General features: G+C 42.8%; 1 non-coding gene across 1 annotated transcript; it reads right to left on the bottom strand.

The window, feature by feature from the left end:
- Positions 1 to 6,626: 6,626 nt before the first annotated feature.
- Positions 6,627 to 6,733, bottom strand: LOC132536233 (U6 spliceosomal RNA). The gene has a single exon (XR_009547892.1). It is a non-coding gene; the product is annotated as a U6 spliceosomal RNA (small nuclear RNA).
- Positions 6,734 to 11,616: the final 4,883 nt, after the last annotated feature.

Here is an 11,616-nt window from a genome sequence, read left to right as displayed (position 1 = left end):
TACATGTGGCCCTGGATCCTTCCACCTCAGTGGGCCCCTCCCCTCCTCTTTCAACCTTCTCAGTTCAGATGACAGATTTACAAGGAAGATAAAGGGACCAAGCCAAGAAGGAAAGGAAGATAATAGAATATTAACAGGGGTTGGGCTGTAGCACAGTGGGTTAAGCACAGGTGGTGCAAAGCACAAGGATCAGCCTAAGGATACCAGCTAGAGCGCCCAAATTTGATTCCTTAATAAACCAGCCCCCCGAATTCCTTAATAAACCAGGCCCCCAAATTTGATTCCTTAATAAACCAGGCCCCAAAATTTGATTCCTTAATAAATCAAAGATACAGTAAGCACATTCAGTAATATTACCTTAATATCATGGACTTCATATCCTACCCTGTGGTCAGTGACACTATTCTGGGTGAAATTGTAGGTCTGGATTCTTTCTGACTAGGTTCTTGTTCCAACCTGTGCAGAGATAGAAAGGAATTCACATTTTAATATAATTACTATCTTTACTACAATGGAAAAGGCACTGCAAATTCTTTTCTAAGGATTTCTATTTCTGAACATCAGGCACATACAATTGACAAAGAGCAAGAGTGGAAGGAATTTAATTGTTTAAGACTCTTGTTATCTCAGGTTTACTTATGGAGTAAGAGTGTTTCTTTTTCTCTTTTTTTTTTCTTCCTGAACTACAAATCCACTGCTCCTGCAGGCCATCACCCCTCCCCCCGCCTTTTGTTGTTCTTTTTGTTTATCATTGTTGCTGGATAGGACAGAGAAATTGAGGGTGGGGGGGAGACAATGAGTGGGAGAGAAAGACAGACACCTGCAGACCTGCTTCACCACTTGTGAAGTGACATCCCTGCAGGTGGGGAGCTCAAACTGGGATCCCAACCCCTATCCTTGAGCTTTGTGCCATGTGTGCTTAACCTGCTCACTGCACTACCACCCAGCACCCAATAGTGCTTCTTCAGTAGTTCCAATTCCAATCAAAGCCAAATTATCAGTGGTACTGGGAGGAAGAGGTAGAGTGGATAAAGTATAGGATTCTCAGGCATGAGGTCCCAAGTTCAATCCCTGGTGCCACATATACCAGAGTAACGTGCAGATCCTCCCTGCTCCTCTCTCTCTCTCATTAATGAATAAATAAGATCTTTAGAACAAAACAAAAGAAAAATATCTCTGAAGATGGGTAGGTTGCACCATGGAAGAACTTAGAGCTTCTAAATTTTAGGTCCTGAGTCCAATCCCAAGCACTGCATATGCTAGAGTGCTGCTTCTGTGCCCCTCTACCACCTTTTGTAATTCATGAAATTAAAATAAATAAAAAACTATATTTTACCCTCAGCAGTCCGTTCTCCAGCAAGTTTACTAATGTGTTAACTCAATTTTTTTCCTCAAGCTATTTCTATTCAGGATTTGTATCATAACTGTCTAAAGAGAAAATTGGTTTAAAGGTCATTTTTATGAATTTTTTTATGGAAATTAAGATACTTTCATGTTTTAAAATGAAACATATTATTACAAAAATTTATTACAAATCCCTATGAGTTCAGAAATAAATATCTCTGCCAAAACCATACTGCAAAGTGCAAGGACCAGTGGAAGGATCCTGGTTCTGGCCCCAGCTCCCCGGACCTGCAGGAAAGGTACTTCACAAGCAGTGAAGCAGGTCTGCAGGTATCTGTCTTTCTCTCCCCCTCTGTCTTCCCCTGCTATCTCCATTTCTCTCTGTCCTATCCAACAACAACAACATCAATAACTACAACAATGTTAAACAAGGGCAACTAAAAAGGGAAAATAAATTAATTCATTTAAAAACACCATACTACTGATAGAGTCTAAGGTCGAGGGTCAGGAAAGGGTTTTCCCCCCACTTCATTTTTCTCTATTTCCTAGATTTTGAATTACATATGTATGTAGTTTTATTCAAATGTATAAGTTCTACTAAAGTGTATGTATCATTTAAATAAGCAAAGTATGTATACTCTTGTTCTCTTCAGATTGTATAAATCTTTTGCCTCTTAAGTGAGCAAAGTATCATAATATTTTAAATTATAAAAAAGTAAAGGCTGCCGGGAGTCGGGCTGTAGCGCAGCAGGTTAAGCGCAGGTGGCGCAAAGCACAAGGACCGGCATAAGGATCCCGGTTCGAACCCCGCCTCCCCACCTGCAGGGGAGTCGCTTCACAGGCGGTGAAGCAGATCTCCAGGTGTCTATCTCTCCTCCTCTCTCCATTTCTCTCTGTCCTATCCAACAACGACAACAACAATAATAACTACAACAATAAAACAACAATGGCAACAAAAGGGAATAAATAAATAAAATAAATATAAAAAAATAAAAATAAATGCTGCCACTGTCTGGGAGATTGTGCAGTGGATAAAGCTTTGGGGTTCTTAGGTGTGAGGTCTCAAGATTGATCTCCGGCATCAGATGTGTCAGAGTGATGCTGCGGTTCTCCTTCTTCCTCTCCCCTATCTCTCTCATTAATAAATAAATCTTTACAAACAAAAGTAAAACCTGAATGGGGTTGAAAGAGAATTTTGGAGTTGGAAGCCCAAAATAGCCATGTTTTTGAGTTATTTGCAGTAAACCTGGTAGCATTTTAGGAAAAGTGGGCTGCATAACAGTAAGCATTATAATAACTGTCACAAGTCACTTTGATTTAGATATCTTAGTTTTCCCTACTTTTGGCCTTTCCACTTTCCCTACACTTGTTTTAGCCTGCCGTAGTGTAAGTGACAGTGCAAATAATATATTTATCCCTTGCCTGTGATGGTCTCAGATTGCAGAGGAGCATCAGTAGGTAGACTTGAAGATAGGAATTTGCATTTAAAAACCACTACTTCTTAGCAAACCCCTTCTGGCACACACACAGAGAGCCTAAACATTCAAGTTATTTCTTATTCACAGCGGAGTATATTTTCTATATGTCCTGAGATTTTTATTTGGTCAAGAATAATGAAAAAACATTTTTAATATAAAGAAACCTTTTAAAAAGTTTTTTTTTTTTTTGCTTGGTAAGAAAGAAAGAAATGGAGATGGAAAGGGGAGATAGAGTGGCAAAAGAAAGTGAGACGCATTAAGATACTGTTTCACTGCTTGTGAAGCTTCCACCTGCAAGTGGGGATCAGGGGCTTGAACCTTGGTCCTCTCACACTATAACATGTGCACTCACAAAGTGACCTTTAAAAAAAGATGAATATATTGATGTATTTTAGTACGCCAGAGTTTCATACTTACAACAGAGTTTCATACTTACATAATCTACTGTTGTCAACAGTTGTTTTCTCCTTTTAAATTTAAAAATGAAAAAATGGGGTCCAGGAGGTGGTGTAACCAGTGGAGTGCACATGTTACAATGCACAAGGACTAAGGTTCAAGCCCAAGATACAACCAGCTGAGGAGAAGCTTCACAAGTGGTGAGGTAGCACTGCAGGTGTCTCTCTTTGTCTCCCCTTCTAGATCTTCTGTTCCCTCTCAATTTCTATCCAGGAAATAATAAATGAATAAAATATACAGGGGGCCAGCAGTGGTGCATCTGGTTAAGCACACAAATTACAGTGCATAAGGAACCAGGTTCAAGCCCTTGGTCCTAAGCTGCAGGGGGTAGGGGAAGCTTCACAAGTGGTAAAGCAAGGCTGTAGGTGGTTCTCTGTCTCTCTCCTGTTCTATCTCCCCCTCCCCTCCCTATTTCTCTGTCTCTGTCCAATAATAAATAAATATATTAACATATATAAATTAAAATTGACTTTAAAATTTTTTTAAAATGAAATAGAAAAAGTGGGAGAAAAAGCATGTGAGAAACATCACAGTACCTGCCATCATGCCTGGTGCTCCCATGTTGTGTTAGGGCTCAACACCAGGTCTGCAAGCATGGTGATGTGATGTGCACTCTACTGGGGGAGCAAGCTCTGGACCCCTTCGTTTATTTATTTTTATGGATAGAGCACCACTCAGAACTTCTGTATGCTGGGGATCAATCTTGGGGCCTTATGCATGTGCAGTATGCAATTTACCAATAAGCTACCTCTCAGTTCAATGCTTATGATTTTGAGATAGAGACCTAAGCATAGATCTACCATCCACTGAACTTGGCTGTGTCTGTGTTACTGTTCAGTGGTGTCTGTGTTACTGTTCAGTGGTGCCAGGAATCAATCCGAGGGACTCCCATATGTAAGGCATGTGCAGAATGACTCTTCGAACAGTTGTTAAGTGATTCTACTAAATAAATCTTATCTGCAGTGTCCTGACAGGTGGTGCAGTGAATAAGACATTGGACTCTCAAGCATGAAGTTCTGAGTTTAATCTCTGGCATTCCATAGGTCACAGTGACACTCTAGTTCTTCCCTCACACCTTCTCATTAATAAATAAATCATTTTTTTCCTTTCCATTTTGTTGCACTTGTTGTTTTATCATTATTATGGTGATTATTATTCTTATTGATGTCATTGTGGATAGGACAGACAGAAATCGAGAGAGGAGGGGAAGATAGAGGGTGAGAGAAAGATAAGACATCTGCAAACCTGATTCACCACTTATGAAGAGACAACCTGCAGGTGGGGATCCAGGAACTCAACCCAGGTTCCTTGCACCAATCCTTGTGATTTGCATCACCTGCACTCAACCTCCTGCACTACCACCTGACCCCCACCTTTCTTTTTTTCTTTTATTTATTTTATTTTATTTTATTTCTTTTATTTTTATTTATTATTTCTTTTATTTACCTGCATTCTTCTGGTATTTTGCTGTCGACACGTCTTTCTCTATAATCTTCTGGTAAAGCCTATCTCGAAGCACATGCAGAGCGATTTCTTTGTTTTTTTATCTGGGAGCGTCCTTGCTGGCATTCAACTACAAGCCCTGGAAAATTACCAAGACCAAAGACAGATGGGAGTTCCCACAAGGCAAACTAAAACAGAACCAAGATATTTAAGACAATCAAACATGAATCAGGAAATTACTACAAAAGGTTAAGAACATTTTAGATTTAACAGGCTTTAGAAATGATACCTAAGGGAGCCAGAAGGTAGCACAGTGGGCTAAGCCCACATGGCACAAAGAGCAAGGACCGTTTAGGATCCTGGTTCAAGCCCCCTGCTCCCCACCTGCAGTGGAGTCACTTCACAGGTAGTAAAGCAGGTCTGCAGGTGTCTCTCTGTCTCTATTCCTCTCTATCTCCCCCTTCTCTCTCAATTTCTCTTTGTCACTATCCAATAACAACAAAAAAAAGAAAGAAAGAAAAGAAATGATACATAGATTGCTATATGGAAAACTGGAAATTGTTCTGCAAATACAAACTATTGTATTTAATGTGGAATGTAAAACATTAATTCCCCAATAAAGAAATTAAAAAGAAAAAGAGAGAAAGAAAGGAAGAAATGATACCTAGCTTAAGATGTAATAACTGTTGACTCACCTGTAAAGAAGGAAGCTTCACAGGCGGTTAAGCAGTGCTGTTGGTGTCTTTCTCTCTACCTCCCCCTACGATCTCAGTTTCTCTGTCTTTATTCAATAAACAAGTAAAGTAAAATAAATCTTGAAAAAATACTTGTAAATGGTTGCTCTGATACTGATATCTTGAGGTGTTTCCTATATGAAGGCTGAATGTAGCAACACCTATTGATGAGGATGATTCTTTCTCCAAGTTCTGCCTCCCAATCCCACCCCAGCACATTCATTTACTTTCAAAGATCAACATACAGCAGGGTATTGTGACCCAAATGTAGATACACACGTTGTCTGTCTCAAGGAGAACTAAGTCAGCTTGACCCACTTCAATCATCAATACAGAGATGTTGAAAATAACATGTTTATATAGAGAGACCAATGCAAAGAAGCTACCCAGTGTCTTAAAAAAATTATAGTGACTGTTCTTTCCTTTGCCTTGGTTCTAAATTTGTTGAATTTGGATTTTAAATGGGCCTGGCCTACTGTTGAGTCCAGTTACCCGCCTAAATCTAGGCGCAGGTTGTCTGTTTCTTAAAAAGAAAACATAGCATAGCATGTGGCTGGGGGTCTGATCCTCCACACTGCAAGTGAAAACACAGGCAGGCAATGGGCGGGACTCCTTGCATAGAGGAGCAGTGCTTTGCATGTCTCCCTCTCTTAAAGGATACAGAATGGAGACTGGCAGGGAGGCCTCTCAGCTGTCCCATGCAGGTGCAAGGTTCTGGGTGGGATTGATCCCCAGGCACACTATTTGAGAAAAAATTTTAAAAAGACTTTGTATTATTTAAAAGATTTACAGTTAAGAGAACAATATTACCATGATTTTATTCAAAAAAGCCAATCTGCAGTCCTGGAGGCTGGCAGAGTGGTTGGAGTTTTGGACTCAAGCATGAGGTCCTGAATTCTACCTCCAGCATCACATGTTCCAGACTGATGCTATAGTGTTTTTCCTCTCTCTCTCTCTCTCTCTCTCTCCTCCCTTTCTCCCTCACTGATTAATAAATCTTTTAAAAGAGCTTCAGCATATGTAGAACCAGAGTTCAGACAGACCTGGGATCCCACACATACAAATCCAGATCTCTTGCCACTGAACCGCCTCCCAGGTTGCATTAACTGGCTCTTTAAAAGATTATAATTATTTATATGTGTGTACATATATTTTATAATCCTTTTTTTGAAAAAATATGGTATGCCTCATGAATCTGTGTGTAATCCTTGAGCAGGGGCCATGCTAATCTTTTATGTATCATGCCAATTTTAGTATATGTACTACGGAAGCTAGGACTATATTATAATCTTATTTAAAAAGTGTTAAGAGATGGAGACAGTTGGAGTCAGGCAGTGGCACAGCGGGTTAAGGGCACATGGCGCAAAGCTCAAGGACCGGAGGAAAGATCGCGGTTCTAGCCCCTGGCTCCCCACCTGCCCGGGAGTCCCTTCACAGGTGGTGAAGCAGGTCTGCAGGTGTCTGTCTTTCTCTCCCCCTCTATGTCTTCCCCTCTTCTCTCCATTTCTCTCTGTCCTATCCAACAACAACGACATTAATCACCACACAATGTTAAGCAACAAGGGCAACAAAATGGAAAAATAAATAAAAATAAAAATAAAAAAGAGTGGAAAAGAATTGACAAGAAAAAAAGAAAGGGAGACAATGAGACCTTGGTGACAACAACAACAACAAAAATAAAATAACCTATTTATACTTTAGAATTGCAGAATGGCTAGGGCAATGGCTCTGTAAGAATTAAGTCCTGAATTCAATCCCCAGCATTGCATGTGCCATAGTCATGCTCTGCTTCTCTTTTTTGTATTAATAAATAACATTTTTCCTTTTTTTAATTTCCTTTTAAAAAAAAAAAAAACGCGGTTCCTGCCCAGTTCCTACCCAGCTCCAAGATCGGCTGCTACCTGGCTCTGTGGGGCTCCTAGTGCAGCTCCCACCTGCCAGCATCCTGGCTGCCCCATTGTGTGAGTAGGCAGACTGCAGTCTCCCCAGGACTGTCCCCACAGACACAAGAACCCCAGGCGACCCCTGCCCACCCCCCACCACACACGGCCAGGCCCAGGCCACCAGGACGAGGGGGGTTGGGGGTGGGTGTTGGCAGTGCCCTCCAGGACCAGCAGGTTGCAAAGTGCCAGACCTTCAGCCCAGACCCAATCCACAGCCCGGGCCCAGGGCTCAACAAGGGTTGGAGCCAGCTGGCTTGGGGCACCCCTCTGAAATTCATGTCTCTTCTGAGAGAGGCAGAGGCAGAGAAAACACTCCAGTTCTAGTAGTGCGAGGAGACCCCCAACCTGGACCCACACCTCGTGCCCCAGCCTCCTTCACCCTAATTTGGGAGCTTGGCTTGCCATGTTGCCCCAGACCAAACTCGAAGTTCAGGATTCCAAACAGCCGTCCCCGAGGACCTCGTTGTGGGCCACACCAAGAAGGACAGCGGGTGCACATTTCAGGTGGGCGGACACACGGAAAGTTTTCTGGGCCTGGCTGCTCCTGAAGCCAGGTCGGTGGGTTCCAGGGTCCCCTCCTGCCAGGGCGTTTGGGGTGGGCGGGAGGCGCACTGCCTGGACTCCAGCTGCGCTGGTGGGTCCTCACCCTCGGGGCACTTGGAGCCACCAGCACTGACACGCTGGGTGAGGCCCAGGGACCTAGGACCCCTCTCCCGACAGGAAGGAAAGGGAAGGCCTGCTGCCCAGACTCTCCGGCGGGGTCCCTACGCTCGCACTCACGGAAGCCAAAAGCAGCAGATCTGGGGGCGCGCAGCCACACTTCCAGGTTGTCCCTGCCAGGGGTGCGGGGTCTGGGGGCTAGCGGACACCTCCCCTGGGTGTGCCCCTGCCGGGGGTGTGCATGGCTCCATCTCGGGGAGCGCCCTGCTCAAGGCCGCTAGGTGCTGGAGGTTTGGGGGGGTGCGCAGCCACCTCTAAGGGGTGCGCCTATGCCGGGGTACTGGGTCCGGGGGCGCTGGCCCCTCTGCTGCTGTACCCCGACTTCGCCCCTCACCCCACCCAGCACCTTCCCAGGCGGGCAAAACAACCCAGCCTTCAAGGGCACAGGAACCAGGGGCCACTTACTTGGAATTGGAGGAATCTCACTAGATGGGCTCCAACACTATGGACCTGGCCACTGGCTGCTGTCTGGCACAGCACCTTGGGGAGTCCCCAGCAGTACTTCCACACGGGGCCTCCGCACAGTTCTTGCTGGGCGCTCAGGGCGCAGGGTCCAGGCCCCAGCGCTGGGGCCTATGGGTGCAACACAACGCCACATCGCTCAATGCTGCCTGGGGGTGATGTGATGCTATGCTACTCAATGTGACAGGGGGCGACAGGGTCTCAGGGCGCGGGCCTCAGGGCTCCATGGTGCTGCTGTGGATGCAGCTGGGACAAAGGGAAGAAGAATGGAAGACAGGGTGAGAGAAAGATAGACACCTGCGAACCTGCTTCACTGCCTATCTTTCTCTCCCCCTCTGTCTTCCCCTCCTCTCTCCATTTCTCTCTGTCCTATCCAACTACAAGGACATCAATAAGAACAATAATAACTACAACAATAAAACAACAAGGGTAACAAAAGGGAAAATAAATATTTTAAAAATTAAAAAATAAAAATATTTTTATTATCTTTGTTTATTGGATAGTAACAGAAGAAATCAAAAAGGAAATGGGAAGTAAAGAGGGAGAAGAGAGAGAGAGAGAAAGAGAGAGAGAGAGAAACCTGCAGCACTGCTTCACCATTCAGAAATCTTTTCCTCTGCAGGTGTGGTGGGGACTCAAATCCAAAATAAATTTTAAGAATCTAACTTAACTCATTTTGTGTGTGATGGTGTTAGGGTTTAGAGACAGACTTAATTTTGAATAAAATCTAGAGACAGGATGTAAAGTTCAAAATCTCAGAGCCAGAAAAAGAAATAGGGCTTTGCCCAGACCCATCCCTGCTACCTGTAGGATGAGACTGCGTGAGAGGAGGACAAAGCAGTAGGAATATAATGTCCCTTTGGAATATATATCCCTTGGAATATAATATCCCTTTGGAATATATATCCCTTTGGAATATAATATCCCATTGGAATATATATCCCTTTGGAATACAACTAAAATAGGCCTACTAGCTATCTTCAAAATGGAGACCCCAAATCTTCATCTGCATTATTCCAGCCTTTAGGTTCCTGATGGGTCAACAATTTGTTTGGCTTTATATATTAACTCTTTTTTCAGCCACCAGGTTTCAGATGCTACCAAGATGCCTACCGGACTTCCCTGGTCAGACGACTCCACCAATGTGTCCTGGAGCCACACTTTCCCAGAGCTCTGCCCAACTAGGGAAAGAGAAAGACAGGCTGAGAGTATGGATCCACCTGTAAACACCCATGTTCAGCATGGAAGCAGTTACAGAAGCCAGACCTTCTACATTCTGCACACCATAATGTCCCTAAGTCCATACACCCAGAAGGATAAAGAATAAGAAAGCTTTCAGGAGGGGATGGCATGAAGAGTTCTGGTGGTGGGAATTGTACCCCTCTTATCCTATGGCCTTGTCAATGTTTCCATTTTATAAATAAAACTTTAAAAATGAATAGCGGGGTTCCCGGAACATGGTGGACTGAGAAGCTGCTAGTGGCTTGAGCTCTGACCACATTGTCTGGAAATGGTAGGATTTTCTGCCTTCAGTACGCCAGTCAATAAGGGGTCCTAGCGGTAACACCAAGGTGGTGACTATAACTTAATTTGGGTTAAACATAGAGTAGAAAAAAAGGAAAAAAATTTTTCTTTTAAATTATTATTCCCAAAGCGAACGTCCTCCCCCTCACCCCCCCCATAACCAATCCCAGGGGACCACCTCCTAGCAGGCTCCTCTGCTGAGCTTCTTTCTTTACCAAGATTCCTGTCCCACCAGGAAGTACCATTCATTCTAAGTCTATTCCCTTCTAAAACCTCTGGCCTTTTTTCTTTCTAAGTAGCCACCCCCCCGCATAGCTAATTAAATAATAAAAAATAAACAAATAAAAAACTATTTCCTTTAACTGCTCTTTTATTACTGTTCTTTTTCTTGTCTTTTTCTTTTCTCTCTCTCTCTCTTTTTTTTTGTGGCTTCCAAAGCCACAAGCCCCATCCCCCACATCACCAAACAGTGTGCTTTCACTGAATTCACTGATACACGTTTGGGAATTATTTTTGGGATGAAATCTGACTCAGAGTGGACTCTCACTATGAGTATCTCTGATCAACTTCCCTTCCTCTTTTAGCTACCCCTAGAATATACAGTGGATAATAGATTTGTATAATTGTCTATCCCAGCTATCCTTGTCTAGTCCTAAGGTTTTTTAAATTATTTTTTTCTTCTTCTATCTTAACAATCAGCTACCTCTGCTAACGAGGTTTGAGGTAATCAGGGACAGGGTGTTTTTTTTTACCATGCTCTATTTTATTATTAATATTATGTAAAGGCATATATCTTCCCCCCCCCCCTTTCGGTTGATCAGAATTAACTCTTAGGGTATCTTTCATTTCTAGGGTAGTGGGCATCTTATCTATTGTGGGAGGAACTTGTCTCATTACTCCTACCTCCTCTACAGACTCTCGCCTTCCTCCTCCTAGCTAATTAAAAAAATTAAATTAAAAATAATCAAAAAAACTTTCCTTTAACTGCTCTTTAATTACAGCTCTTTTTTATCTTTTCTCTCTCGTTTCTTTTTTATCTTGTCATACACTTCTTCCTTCCTTCTTCTTTGCCTTTATGAATTTGTGAATTATTTTGGGGAAGAATTCTGACTCAGAGTGGACTCTCTATGTGTCTATCTCTGCTCTAGTTCCCTTTCCCCTCTTGTTACCCCTAGAATATACAGTGGATAGTAGATTTGCATAACTGTCTATTCTTGCTATCCCTTTTTTTTTACTCTTTCTTCTTCACTGGGATTTGGTTACTATTTTTTCACAGACTAGAGATATTGTTTGGCTAACTGGTAGTGATTAAACTGCTTCAATACTTGCTACAGTTGCTATTGTAATTCCTGAGGTTGGTGAGTGCAACTGTCATAAAGGTATTTAGTACAGTGTTAATTGTACTGAAGACACAACAAAAGAGGAATAACAGAGCATAAAAAAAGAAACACATTAAAAATGGGTAGATCAAAAACAAATAAAACTGCTACTCCAATGAATGAAGACAAGAGC

Source organism: Erinaceus europaeus (assembly GCF_950295315.1).
Source record: "Erinaceus europaeus chromosome 6 unlocalized genomic scaffold, mEriEur2.1 SUPER_6_unloc_8, whole genome shotgun sequence".
NCBI lineage: Eukaryota > Metazoa > Chordata > Mammalia > Eulipotyphla > Erinaceidae > Erinaceus > Erinaceus europaeus.
Note: the sequence above shows the minus strand (reverse complement) of the source record. Positions and strands in the feature narration are given on the sequence as shown.